Genomic DNA, 14,944 nt, shown 5'->3' with positions numbered 1-14,944 from the left:
CTATCTATCTATCTATCTATCTATCTATCTATCTATCTATCTATCTATCTGTCTGTCTGTCTGTCTGTCTGTCTATCTATCTATCTATCTATCTATCTATCTATCTATCTATCTATCTATCTATCTATCTATCTATCTATCTGTTCATTCTTACTGCTATTTTGGACACGGTTGTTCCTTGCTCGTGTTGTTTTCTCTTATTATCGTCTCCTAATGCTGCCCAGTTCAGGGAAGTCTCTCACCTCTCACTCCCTACCGTAGCTCCACGTCTCCACCCTAACCCTCCCTTCTTTACTGCCTTAGCAGTGCACCTGTAATGGTTTTTCTGTCCAATCGCTCCCTTTCTCAACACTCTCTCTCTCTTCTTTTTCATCTTTCTCTCTTCTTTCTCATCTCTCTTTCTCTCTTTTCTCATCTCTCTCTCTTTCTCTGTTCTTTCTCATTTCATCTTGTTTCTTCCCTTTTTCTTCTTGAGATTTTCTGTTTTTCATTTTGCTTTCAACTACTTTTCTGTCTCCTCTTCTTCTTTTTTTGTTTGAGGACATAGTGTACATTTGCACGTGTGTGTGTGTGTGTGTGTGTGTGTGTGTGTATGTGTGTGTTGGTCGAGCAGCTGCAAAAGGCCTCAGCTCAGAGAGCTGACGAGATATGACAGCTTTGGATATCTTTCACTGGCACTGACAGCTGACAGATGGATACCACTCACACACTGAAAAGGGGGAGAGAGAGAGAGAGAGAGAGAGAGAGAGAGAGAGAGAGAGAGAGAGAGAGAGAGAGAGCCCCGAGGAGGATTCTCTAGCATTAGTCTCTGTTCATAGGGCCAGCGTTTGATTGAGTGCTGGCGAGAATAATAAACCCTCCTCTAGCCAATGCTGTGCCAAGACTCCTTCTTTTCTCATCGCCCCTCCCTCCCTCCCACCTCATATCTGTCCTCTCTGCATACCATCATCTTTATTGTCTTGCTAACGTTTACTTTGCTCTGCCGCGCTGTGGTGTACCATCTTGGTGAAGCCTCCTCCCTTTTTCTCAGTCCTCTCCCAGGTCTCTCCTTCACTGGATTTCATACCCATGCTTAATTACTGTAATATAATATGTGGCTTAATGCAATTTATTATCAAGATAATACAATATGCTATCGTTTAGATTAATAATGCTCTTAAAGCCATGGATTCCATTATCATGCAAAAGACATCATATGGTAACATGACTGCATTTTCACATCTGACATGTGTGACTTTGGATTTTGGCTGGGCCTGTGTCATATTTGGCTCAGATTTTTTGCGCATATACTCATCTCTCTCTCTCTCTCTCCCTCTCTCTTGGCACTCCCCCACCCCACCCCACCCCACCCCACCCCAGGCTTAAATGAGGCTGTGGTTCAGTGCTGCAAGCTCGCAGCCATCGAGCCAGAGACACATTGCCATCAAACGCTGCCATCACTGGCCTGTCACCCCCTGTCTGTCAACCGTTACTTAGCAACCACAGAACCACCATCCAATCTGCTCCTGATTTTAGCGACAATAAAGCATTACCTCCACTTTAGGCAAAGGGCACATTCACTGCCAGAAGATGCTCCGGCTCTAAATTGCCGGCTGGGGAAGTAAGATGGCGGTTTGGGAGGTTTTATTCAATGTGCTAGAGGTTAGCGATGTAACAGAGAATGCTAACAGCCAATGACAATGGAAGGTGAAAAGATGAGCTGAAGGACGATGCCAAGCGAAAGGGAAGGAGCTTAGTATGGTGCACATTCATCTTTTGTTAATTTTAATCAAGCTGTTAAAAGCCAGTCCACAGGGCTGCATTTACAGTAAGCAGGCGCGTAACAGTTAAGGAAGACAAAAGGAAATCTACACTCAACTCTGATGAAAGCAGTGAAGACGAGTGAGGACAAAAAAGACGGAAGCGCGATTTCTATTTCTTTCTCTTTTTTTTCCCAGAGTGCTCTATTTTCTCTGCTCCAGGAGGCCCAACGTGTGGAAGGATGCCAGAGAATTTGCCTCATGGGCCCCGGCAGTCTGTCGAGCTGCTCCAGATACGCGCGGAGAGGGGGCCGGCCCGAGCCGCGCTGCCCGGCAATGGGCCGGGCTTCGGGGGTGGGGGCCAGCCTATAGACGCGCGCTCATCTGCATACGCCGTCCTGTGGTGGCCTCCGCGTTCCGAGGCGCAGGAAGTGACCTCACGCAGAGGCTGAGGGGACACGCGTTGCTCAAACGCAGCACCACACACACTCGGCTGCGGCGGCAGCAGCAGAGAGCCGTCGCTGGCACAGACGTCTTCTTCACTCAGCGGCCGTCACGGAGAGTTATGATGGGAGGGGAAAACTAGGTGGGGCTTTAAAAAAAAAAAAAAAAAAAAAGCAGTCTCTTCCTCCGCCTCGTGGTAATCCGTCTGATTAGTGAGCGGCGCTCGAAGCGCCGATGCGCCTCCATTAATCAGAACGCGCTAAGATCTCGTTAGCGACCGAGCTAGCGTTCTGCGTTGCCCATGGTGGTGCAAGGAGGCAAAGCTGGGACAGGAAGTGGTGCAGACAGGGACAGGGCGATGCCTCCACCGGAGAGGGCATGGCGGGGCCGTGCTGCCGTTGCTAAGCGATCGGAGTGTTGTGACAGGTGGGGTCCTCGTGGGGTGGCAGCCGTGTTTGATAACTTCAGTCATGTCCCTCACCCTCAGGGCTACAAAACCGTTTTAGATCTCAATCTCTCTCCGTGCGCTGGGTTAATACACTGCCTGCTCCAGATTACGAAGACGTCCAGAGGCAGGGGACGAAAAGCAGCGTAGCAAATTAGTGACTGACATCTGACAGTGACCTCAGTGGTGTCTGGCTTTTGATGGTACATGATATGGGAATATTTTTTTAAGACTCCTCTCTGTCTCTCTCAATTTGCACTCCCTGTATCTCTTACTTGGTCTATGTCATGCTTTCTTTGTCTAGTCATTCATTCTGCACTTACTCACCTTACCTGTCATTTGTAACTCCAGGGAAAGTTGCCTCACACTGCCGGAGACAAAACATTGCATTGCACGCACGCACGCACGCACACACACACACGCACGTCTAAAATTTCATTTGTTCATTCCTGAGAGAGATCATCCTTCTGTGTTAAACACATCTCGGAGTCACATGATAGCTTTTTTTCTTTCTGCACCCTGATGACTTGTAGATTAATTAACATAAATTAACACGTCAAGCATGCATATTTACACTACCAATTATACAGTTAATATTCTTCTGGGGAAAAAATGCAGTCCATTGGGAATGAACAATGAACTTGTTGATTATACAATTATCTTGGAGCATTAGGTCAGTAACATTATATGAACTGTACATGTTAGGAAAGACAAAGAGACAGGTCTATTGAATTGTGCATCCGCATTTCCAACACAGACTTCTGGAAAGCTTTGAAACTTTGATTTTGTTCAGTGAATTTGCTGCAGACACATCTCTTATAACGGAGACCAGGAGCTTGGATGTGTGTGTGTGTGTATTATGGAAGGATGAGGTTGAGCAATTAGCTGTCCAGGTGAGAATATTCTGTTCTCTGGTATTACATTGGTTTCAGATAGCTGCGTTTAATCATGACTGGGGATCCATTTGATATCAAAGCCATACCCTCAGGCCTCTTGGAGTACGTCAAGCCAACAATGTTTGCTTTTTATCGTCGCCCCATTTCCCGCCACCTGAAATGGCTTCTTTCATGTGTGAAGGGAGCGGGTGTACCGTATCCCGGGAGACCAGCCATTGTGACATCACTGTCTCCAGGTATTGGCAGCTGATGTGCCATGCATGTGCACCTGCCAATCAAAGTGAGCAGCAGAGTGCAGACAGGCTGCATTAGCGCGAGACTTCATCCTCGTGTAAGAGAGTGGGGGTGAGAGAGAAGAAGGCCGAGAGAGAGAGAGAGAGAGAGAGAGAGAGAGTGCTCACTGATACACCTGTGCACTGGGTGTCTTTGGTGTAATTTTTGACTTGGCTCCGAAAACAGCCGGGATGGCAGGGAAGAAAAGCAGTGAGACAGATGAGGAGAGCAGCACTCCTTCTCCCTTCTGATGTCCCTCCTGCAGCCTTGAGTGAGTTTCTCAGAAGCATGCCAGCCTTTAAGGCCATCTCAACTTCTGGAAAAGAAGCAAGCTAACAAACAAACAAGCAAAACATGCAGACGATAGTTACTTCATTCCGTCTTGCTAGGAATTCTCATCCTGCTAAAAATACACCCGTTTACATTGCAAATGAATTTGAGAGAAATACAGGGCACATTTATGGAACACAAAGTATAAATACATTTAGTTGTAGCATGAAAGGGCATATCCTTCCTGATCTTGCTCCTTGTTCTCCGCCATAACTTTCCAATCTCGCCACCTCCCCGTCTCTTCGCTGTTCTGCAGAACTGCTTCTCTCCGCTCCCAGGTCTCCGGCGCTGGTGGTAGGTGAGTCTTCAGGTGGCCTCTCCTAGTGACCTTCTAGTGGTGTAGAAGTCTGCTCTGAGTTTTCATAGTTTCCACCTCCTTGTGCAAATTTTACATGCACCCATCAAGCCACAATCATTTGTCTGGGTACACAGTCAGGACTTGCAAATTGCAACATACAGATGCCATAGCCGTTACATCTATTACATGCTGTGCTATGATCCCCACCCCATAGACTCTGATGCATAATGCAGACTTTAAGGGCAGGGTGATCACATGACCAACGTCACTGCTACTATCCCAAAAGCCCCATCACCGATACACAATACTACGGTTCCAAACGCAGTTAGAACTGCCTGAAGAAATAGTCAGTGAAACCAGCATGGTTCAGTTAAAACCCGCATCGGAAATCCCCTGTTTCTACACCATGTACCTAGGAGACAACTTTAATACTGTAGGCGTTAACTTAACGCTGGTGATTTTTTTTTCTCCCCGCATGACTGCGGTAGATCACGGTTTAGTCACACAGCGATTCATATAGGGTTCGACTCGTTACATAGGAAACACCAAAAATAACGCTCTGTGCCTTTTTTTCGTCTTTTTTTTTGCATTGTCAGCGCACTGCAACAGGGAATACTTTATTTGCTTGCTTGTCAGAATAGGGGCGCATGGCCTACCATGCTGTCAACTCTGTCTCTAAATTACCTAAAGAGACACGCAGGCATTCCGACGCAGATGTCAGCTCCCCGTAGTGTCTCATGCCCGCACCTTGGCTGACGGGTCGGGGACGCGTCCCGCTCCGGGACTCGGGGAGGTGAGCCCACCCAAGGGCACGGAGGGGGCACAGGGGCTGCGTGGGAGCTGTCTCTGGTGGGGCGGCTGGTGGTTGGTGTGGGAGGGGGGCTCATTACGCAGGGGTGCACGCACTGTCACTCATCCGCCTGAGCTGCTCCGCGCTCAGCTGTTGCGTGTTGCTTCTGTTCGTTGTCGACCGCCGAGCCTCGTTACTTGACCCGAGCGATGTGCAGTGCGGGAGGCGTGCACGGCGGGGCCGTTTCCGGACGTCTGCGGGCCCCATATTCCTCGTTTTGTGGGGGGGGGGGGCGTCGGCCGGATCGCCGAGGGGGTTGAAGCTGGTCCCTTTGGGGCAGGCACTTTGCCTTAGTCTCAGAAACTCAGCAAGCTGTGAAGCATGTTGAAAGAAGCCCATGTTTCTGAGTGTGCTGCTGGTTTGGTCATTAGCTTTCAAAAGGTGGTGCACTGGCACTGGGGCTGAACATCAGCTGCATATTGGTACACACTGTCACAGTGTTTAATGTGTTCTTCTGTTTGTGCTTCATCTCCACAGAAATCTCACATTCCCTCAGTGTGTAACTGTACATCATAATAATAATGGATGTCGCCTCTGTGTTTGGCCTCTACGTAGATACATTTGAATGTATTCAGCACACATCGTCATGCAGAATGCAGAATGTAGTTTGTAGTTTGATGCCCAAAATACACCAATTTTGATAAAATTATGAAATTTTACCACCAGGTTTTCTTGTACACCACTACAAATAAACCAAATATGCCACTAATTGCCTCAACACAGCTGGAGAGTTGACACCTCTCTGATTTACAACTGAAGTGAATTAGCTGCCCAATGCTACATATACAGTGTCTGGTTGGTCCAGACGTGAAGAATTCTGTTCAGTTTGGGAACCAGTTAAAGCTGAATATCTAAACATCACTGAAGATTGAAGAGACTGAAATTCTTTTGGCTCATAAACAAAAATGTTCATTACTTCTTCTGCATGTCTTCTACATTAATCTACTTTACCTACATTTAGTGTGTGTGTGTGTGTGTGTGTGTGTGTGTGTGTGTGTGTGTGTGTGTGTTTGTGTGTGTGCAAAGCTGTGTGTACAAAGCTTTATTTGTAAATTTCAGGCTTGAGAGTTGAGAGAAAAAATGCTTGAGATTTGGGCATTCAAAATCTGAACTGAATAAAACACACACTCTCTCTCTCTCTCTTTCTATCTATCTCTTTCTCTCTCTGTCCCTCTCTCTGAATGTTATAACCAAATAACTAAGACAAATCAAACCGTGAGCCTGGTTTGAAAGGTGTGCCTCAAATATACAAAAAGTGCTTTGCTCAGCGCTGCAGCCGCGCCGCGACCTGTCACCGCCGGACGTCTTTAGCTGACATTAACACGGTACAACCGAGGAGGGGGAATGTCAAATGTGAGGAAAAATTCTGACAAAGTGCAAGTGCGTCTCTAGCGCTGGTTAGCCTCCACCCCCCTGCCCCTCTACCCCGCCTCTCCGCTGCTCTCCCACTCCTGTTTCTCTCTCTGTCTCCTCCCCCTCAGCCAGGGGAGGGCGGAGTGGGGGCTGGGGGTTGGGATGATGGGAGCGTGGACCACACGTATTGCCCGTTGCCTCGCCTCCGTCTCCTGCCATTCCAGGCCATCTGCTCGGGCCGGCGCGACCCAGCAGTGCACGCTGACAGGCCACCGCAGACGTCGCATCACCCGCGCCCGTCCGTCAAGGGCCGGAAAAATCACACACACACACACAAGCCTGTGAGGTACATACAGTTTAAAAGATACACACAGGTTCGCACACGTGCTAGCTCACACACACACAAAACCGCATTCTTTCTCCCTCTCTCTCTCACACTCTCTCTCTCTCTCTCACTCACACACACACACACACACACACACACACATACACACACACACAGTGGCAGAGAGAGGAAGAAATCTGCCATGAAACTTAATCACCAAGGGTCATGTCGGGGAGTGAGGAACAGATTAAATTAGCATAGTATTAGATATGGAAAATGATTTCTGTCAAAACCATCCTTACCACAATTATAATATGTTAATTACGTATTTCATTAAGGGGGCTGATTATGGCACAGAGAAGAAATCATGCGGACAGAGGCACCTGAAAGAAAGCAATGAAGCAGCTTTATCTCTCTCTCTCTTTCTCTCTGTTTCTCTTTCTCTCTCTCTCTCTCGCTCGCTCTCCTTCCCTCCCACACTCTTGCAATAAGTCTCTTCCAATCCTGTCTCTGCCCCTCCTCCACCTTTTAACCTGTCGGCACTTTTTCATTTTATCCACTGATTGTCATTCATTTATTCATTAATTGTTTTAACAGCCTGAAAGGCGACAGCACGAGGGAATGTGGTTGAGTAGAAAAGAAAATGTCTGGTCTTGGATGATGTGCACATGACGCTTTCCTACCCCCTCGCATTTCACTGCACACACACACACACACACACACACACACACACACACACACACAGATGCACACATGCAGGTTCCATCTCTGAACTGGACCGGGTGCATGGCGAGCACTGTCATTTCCGGAACTAACACACATGCACTGCTCTCCTGAGCTGGCTCCCTCTCCTCTTTCCAAATGGCAGATCAAAGGGGTGGATTTGCGCGGCGAGTGCCCGGGTAGGAGAGATGGCGGCAGGCTGGCTTGCCTTGAGCTGTCCAAGCCTCTTCCGTGGAGACACGAGGACTTACGGCATTGTTCTGAGGATCAACCTTGTTTCACCGGCCGCGAGATTATGGCAATGTCCTATGGACCCAGAGTAAACAGAGAGGACTAGAACTCAATGAGAGAGAGAGAGAGAGAGAGAGAGAGAGAGAGAGAGAGAGAGAGAGAGAGAGAGAGAGAGAGAGAGAGAGAGAGAGAGAGAAAATACAACCTTGTCTACCCACAGGCCCTGGGCACAGTGGGCTGGTGGAAGAAAACAACCAGAGCAAGCTGAGATCCAAATAATGTGTCAGGGAGCAAATACTGATATAAACTGTTTGGGACTATTTCTGAAGGCATCCCATAATGGAGATACTTTGTATAAAATCTGCTGCTACTCCACCCCATACCCCCCCCATATACTAAACTACCACGGAGATGTTTGAAGTATATTTACAAATAACAGCCGTGCATATCGGGCTAGTTTAGAAGTACGTGTCGCGAATACCAATAACGCGCAGACATCCGCGCGCAGAGCGGTACCACCGAGCCCACGAGATCTGAGGGACTCGCAGGACTTTGATGTGCTCGAGCTGCTAGGCTGCGATGAATGGATCGCAGTTTAGACATTTCAAAGACCTTCACTTCACAAGTCGTTCACGGCAAATATTTGGAGGAGGGTAGCGCGATCGGGTCGCAAGGATGGAACCGCGCCGGCAGCCTGTGAATTAGCTCCGAGTATTCGGCTACCTAATTCGGACTGTAAGCTATGGAATTTGTTTATTACTTGTTATCTAATTGTGGAAGGAAAGCAATTTTAAACTGGCGCTCTGGGTCTGAGATCTGCAGCCGACGCGAGAAAGGGAGCTGGTCCATTTTTGATTGTAAGATTAAGTGCTAAGTCTTCGTGCTATGCGACATAAGTATGTAGCACCGTCTCACAGATCCACCGACACTACTTTGCAGTGCAGTCATGTCCCTTGTACTGTCCAGGCCAAACACGGATGGGATCTACGCTAAACCGCCGATGTTTGGCAGTGTTTCAAAGTGAAAACTGTGTAGGATTTCTGATGAAATTCAGCTGGATTTTCAAAATGTCAGCATACATCGTGTTTAAGTCTTCACAAGGTTTTATCATTGTCAGTTGGTTGATATTTGTTTGGGAAACCAATCTCAGCCTTATTTAAACCAACTTTCAAGCTAATATCTGATTTGAATATGTTGTATGTGGTTTGTTTTCAAAATGTTTTGCCCATTGACTTTCACAATCACAGACGGAGGTCAGATGTAATATAGGGGACTGAATTGAATCTACAAGGGTGTGGTTGTCAGATTCAAATTATATCCTACGCAGCTAGGGGTGTGTGTGTGTGTGTGTGTGTGTGTGTGCGTGTGCGTGTGCGTGTGTATGTGTGTGTGTTACAATTTAAAATGCTAACCCTTAGAACTTCTTGTGTTACCTTGTGAAGTTTATTCTGTGGTCCGGAAACAAGCCTTCGGGGTGTTCTAAAGAGTCATTTTCACTGTCTGGTAGCCACAAGACAATTAACATTTTGTTTTGTATCACAACGGTCTACTTTCCGTTCCAGATAAGCACTGCCCACCTGGCCGTGTCATGAGCGGCGTCACCGCGACGGGTCACTCCGTCCGCCGGCGCGGAGGGAGGACGCAGCGCCCCCCGCACGTCTAATGACGCACCGTCGTCTACGCGCCTCCAACGGTTCGCTTCACAGCGCGACCCAAAATACGTCGCGTACCTAACACTGACAAATTAGTTTAGCAGCCTGGAGAGTGATTGAGGGAGGGAGAGAGAGAGAGAGAGAGTGAGAGAGATTATCAGAGGCAGGTAGGGTGTAAAATGATCAAAGGTCTGTCCTAAATGTCTGCGACGGCATCTTCTTATTCTGGCCTACAAGGAGTATAGTTTAGAATGGGCCAAGAACAGGTTTTGTGAGGCAGCTGTGTTGAGTTTTTTGAGGCTATTCTTTGCAAAAAGGTTCTTAAACGTGTGGCTAAATTTCAGCAGTCAGCCCTATGTTATTGGCCGAAATTCATACTTGCCTACAAACCTGGAAGGTTTCCACAGCGCCATGGTCTGTGGACATTGGACACCTCCTAATTTTTATTTTTGCTGTGTACTCAAGTATTTTGGTTCTTAATGATAAAACAGATTAGACAATCTGTGAGGCTAATAGTACAGTGTGTAACCTTTTAACCTTGTAGCCTATTTCTGGACATGTTTTATTAGTTCTGGAACAATTGCACTTTTTAGGTTAATTTAAGTAAGAACAACTACTAAGAAAAAATATCTTCTTAAAGGTTAATTTTGTTAATTGAGTTGTAGCATGTAGCTAAAGTAATATAAAAGTTAAATGAGTTATAAGTGTTATTAAAGTGTTTGGTTCTAATATACTACCATATTCTACATACTATTGTATTATTTCTAGAACATGGGTATAATCTATGTTATGTTTTTGGTTGCATAGTATAACATTCTAAATTATATAGGTTCTACAACTACAGTAACGTTTAGATTTTTTATTGAGTTGGCTTTTTGATTTTCCTTTTCAGAAAGCCAAATTCATGCTCTATATGATATAAAACGGAAGAATAACTTGTGTTCTTTTTTGACCTTACTGGCCTCACTCACCATCCCAATACAAATCCCAATGTTTCCCATCACCTAACGTGTCCAGAAATAACAACCAGTCACTTGGCTATACTTTATATCCGGCAGTCCTGTTTTTTCTTCTTCTGTTTTTTAATGCTGATGACAGCTTTACACCAAAGTAGTCTTATTACACTTCTGTTACTCATTCTTTTCTTTCAGCATTCAACCCCTTTGCTTTTTCTTTCACATACAACTGCCAGCTCTTCATCCTTGTGCCTGCCCGACTTCTGATAGCAAAGGTTAAGCATAAAGAGGTTTGCTGGTTGGGGGCATGCAAGAAACAGCTGGTTTTATGTTACCATAATTTGCTTAAATCCCAATACACAAATCTGCTGACATCCTGTAATTGCAAAGCACATGCGATTTGAAATGTCTAAGGAACGAAAGGGAACAGTCTTCACTTTAACGTCTTGAACTGTGTCTAGAGTAGTGAGTTTTATTCCACTGTCCTTATACCTTACTGTTGTTAGACCAGACCTGACTAGACTAACTTCAAATGACACATTTTGCAAATCGCCTGTAATAAAACTGAGTCTGGACCGGTTGGCTTGGCTAATTCTGCTGCTGTGATGCTCTTTGCAGGAGGAGGTTAATCGAAGTTGCGATGCAGAGATGATTGTTTTCAACAGAGCAGGACAAAGGGGCTTCGCTTGAACACACAACATGCAGAAATCTAAAAAAAAACACTAGATAGAAAGAAAGGGCAGACTGCACTGCCATGTCTCCCCGTGTGTCTGTGTGTGTGGGTGTGCGTGTGTGTGCTTGCAAACGTATGTGCATATAATGACCATTCCTCATGAAGATGATTCACAAGGCCAGAAAGCAGACATTCTCGCGGGTGTGAACCCGCACAGCCTTGATGTGAACAGCAAAGGTGCACACTGTGTGCAGACTGTGCAGAGGCTCTTTCTGAATGGTTGCTATGAGGAACGGTGTATGTGTGTCTGTTGCTGGAGATTTGCTGTACTGCCACCCACTCAAATTATGGTAAGTGAACATATTTGCCTGGGTAATGTGTCTGTGGGTTGGTAAGCTTCATTTTGATTTCAAGAAGTTTTCAATTTGCGCAGTGCCATCACAGTGCACAAATACTTAGCAATAAGCATCAAATGAGCCATTCATAAAACCTTCTGACCTTTGTATTGGATCGTGATCCAACTTGAAAGAAGAAGGTCCATAATCTTGTATCACATGCCAGTAAGAGCTGTTTGTATGAAAGGTTTAAACCAGAAGGGGATCTCATTTCGTTCCCAGCACCTTTTGCTTCTCACACACCCTTTCAGTCTTTTTCGCCTTTCAGCCAAGTGTGTGGGAGTTAGCACAGTGGTGGGCCAATCTCGGACAGTCATCTGTGTGTACGCGTACGTGCGTGTGTGTGTGTGTGTGTGTGTGTGCGTGTGTACATGCGAGCGGTTCAGGTGTGGCTCATGCTTGGCTCCATTGCGACCAGTGTGTGTGTGTGTGTGTGTGTGGCCACCCCCCACACACAAACTGCTGGCACACACCTAAAGGCTTCAGCAGTGCGGGCGTATGTGAGTGAAATCAAGCCAAAGACAGAGAGCCATATGCACGTTTCATCTCTTTTCAAATGATTTCTCCTAAAATCTACATTTTATAGGACAAACCGCTTTAAGTTACATTGTTCAAGGGCCACATATCAAAAATGTCCAAATGTATGTGGAATAGTGGCGGACAAGTATAGACACAGAATTATGATGGAATTTTAAACAGCTTTTAGTACCAATCCAGTTTTCTGTGTTTCAGCTACACTATATTCTAAAGATGGCTACACGTAGATATCTGAAACACATAGATGGCTGAATAATTAACATGAATGTACTGAATCAGATGTGGTTATTGGATAACATAGTCATGAGCCATTGTCTTTACTAGTTCATAGAATTAGGTCAGGGAACTGAATGCTATCCACATAGCAAGCAGACATTTTCTCTAACTTCTAGCTGGCTTGCAGAGTCATCAGAATATTAAGATAGCTGGTTAGCAGACTGTCAACCTCAATTCCAAGTGAACGCTATTACGTGGCAGAGAAGATACAATTCATAAAATTAGTCGCAAGAAGTGTAGAAAAAACTTCATAAAACAGCCTAAATGGAATCTTGCTGCATTTTGGGGCATGAATATGTCCCCATATACATGCATGTATATGATTGTATGTATGTATGTATGGATGGATGGATGGATGGACAGATAGCTAGCTAGATTGATTGATTGATTGGTTGATTGATATACATTGAAATACTAAAATATTCTCAGTAAGAAAACTTTATTTTCTTGGTACATGTTTTTCTTGTGCCTATGTCTAAGCTTATTCACCAGAAATGACTGTGATAAACTGAGATATATGTTATGTGGTGCAATAAATGCTTATCAAATAATTCGCGCGCGTGTGTGTGTGTGTGTGTGTGTGTGTGTGTGTGTGTGTGTGTGTGTGTGTGTGTGCGCAAGAGAGAACGAGAGAGAAAACAATAATCAATGAAACATAGCAGGACATAACACAAAATGGAATCATTTTAAGCTGTCATTTGTTTGAAATAAGCCAGCTGTTGGGTCAAAGATCTAAGCAGCCATGCTGTGTTAACCTTTAACGCTCCTCGTGATGCTGACGCAGGCGTCCCCAATCTGGGCACAGTTAACCCCAAAGAATTACACTGACCTTAACTACCATAGAGAATGTTCAAAGCTGCACTCACTCTACAATGTCACAATCATCATTTATGTTTACACACTTTGAGAAAATTGATTTTTATATAGAATTTTCACACCTGGCTATGATGTTTTAACCTATCTGAATGTAAATTGCAAACTTCTTCTGTGATGTCCTGTTGCCTAGCAGTAAGCAGAGATTTATGATGTGATGTTGCCTTATCAGTAATACCGCTAACGTTAATTAGAGAGAAGACAACGTAGGTAGCCATTATGGCCCCCTGCATGCACAACATGGCAAGATTCAGCACGGTACTACTAAATTCACCCAATGTCTGGGTGGCAGATAAATAATACGGGCTAGTTTTAGACTGAGTATCCCGTGGGTGTGTGAGAGAGGGAGAAAGAGAGAGAGTGTGCATATGTGTGTGCAGGCATGTGTGTGTATGTATTTATGTGTGTGCAGATTATGCGTGCGTACTGTCTGGCCTACTTGACCGCTGTCCAAAAGTGAAAGTAACCAAAGTGGCTGTGAGGCATGGCACTACCAAAGGCAGGAGTGGGGCTGTCCGCGTCATGGTGATGCCCTGCGGCCTAGCTTTCAGGGGACCCGGCTGGGGTGGTACAGACACTACCTGCCATTGCCTCTGACGGATCAGCAGGGTGCCTCTTCTGCCCGTGTCAGGAGGACTGTGAAAGGAAAGACCAGGACGTAGGCCCCCAGGTGGAGGTCTGCTGGCAGGTGGGTCAGTCCATAACCGGCAGAGGCGGTGGAGATGCTGCAGGGGCTTTGGAGAGGAGTTGGGGTGAGGGGTCACAACGATCTATTACAGGGTGGACTGACCTTCGTGGGCATCAGCGCATGAGCAACTGCACTGCAACCTGTGTGTGCATTTGCCTGCTAGAGTTTGTGTGTGTGTGTGTGTGTGTGTGTGTGGGGGGGGGGGGGTTATATAATAAGCCTTTGTGTGTGTGTGTGTGTGTGTGTGTGTGTGTGTGTGTGTGTGTGTGTGTGTGTGTAAAAGTGAAAATGTGACCTTTTAGTCACCCAAGTGTCCTCAGTTCAACCTAACTGCCGTGTGTGTATGTATATGAGTGTGTGTGTGTGTGTGTGTGTGTGTGTGTGTGTAAGGGGATTATATAATGAGCCTTTATGTGAATGTGCTTTGCGCACAACTTTTTGTCTGTGTGTTTGCAAAAAAACAAACACAAAAGCCTTACTGCCTCAAATTTGGTTATCCTTAGTTCAACCATAAAATATTACATGCTGTATAACATACGGTAATTGCTGAGACAAACTTTGTGTGGGTTTCCTAACTCAGGTTTCAGTTCTTGCGGTGATATACTATACACTATGGCATCAAAGGGATGCCTCAACTAATACGAAGAAAGTAAGGGAACGTCAAAATGAAAAAAGCTCCAAAGTCACCCCACTTTTCTAATGTGAATCTCTACGAGGTCCCTCCTCTGGGGCTAGAAGAAGCCCCCCCTGTGCAAGGCAGACCGTTGCTTTAGCACAGGCCTCTCTAGACTCACCCCCCCCCCCCCAACCCCCCCCACGCACGCACACGCTCCATGTCCCTATGACAAACTGGAGAGCCTTTTGACAGCTGCAATTAAGCATGTTAATTAGCAGCGGAGCACAAAGAATAATATTTACCGTGATTGGGTGTCCTCTGTTGCCTGGTTAAATCAGATCTGAGGGTCCCCTCTCTCCGCCCGTCTCCCG

General features: G+C 45.9%; 1 long non-coding RNA gene across 1 annotated transcript; it reads left to right on the top strand.

The window, feature by feature from the left end:
* The first annotated feature begins 8,426 nt into the window (after window positions 1-8,426).
* On the top strand, window positions 8,427-11,090 carry LOC118241134. The gene is made up of 2 exons (XR_004775859.1): window positions 8,427-8,642; window positions 9,470-11,090. It is a non-coding gene; the product is annotated as an uncharacterized LOC118241134 (long non-coding RNA).
* The last annotated feature ends 3,854 nt before the right edge of the window (window positions 11,091-14,944 follow it).

This window comes from Electrophorus electricus, chromosome 4, assembly GCF_013358815.1.
Source record: "Electrophorus electricus isolate fEleEle1 chromosome 4, fEleEle1.pri, whole genome shotgun sequence".
Classification (NCBI taxonomy): Eukaryota; Metazoa; Chordata; class Actinopteri; order Gymnotiformes; family Gymnotidae; genus Electrophorus; species Electrophorus electricus.
The sequence above is the reverse complement of the archived record's forward strand: the minus strand, read 5'-3'. Positions and strand labels throughout refer to the sequence as shown.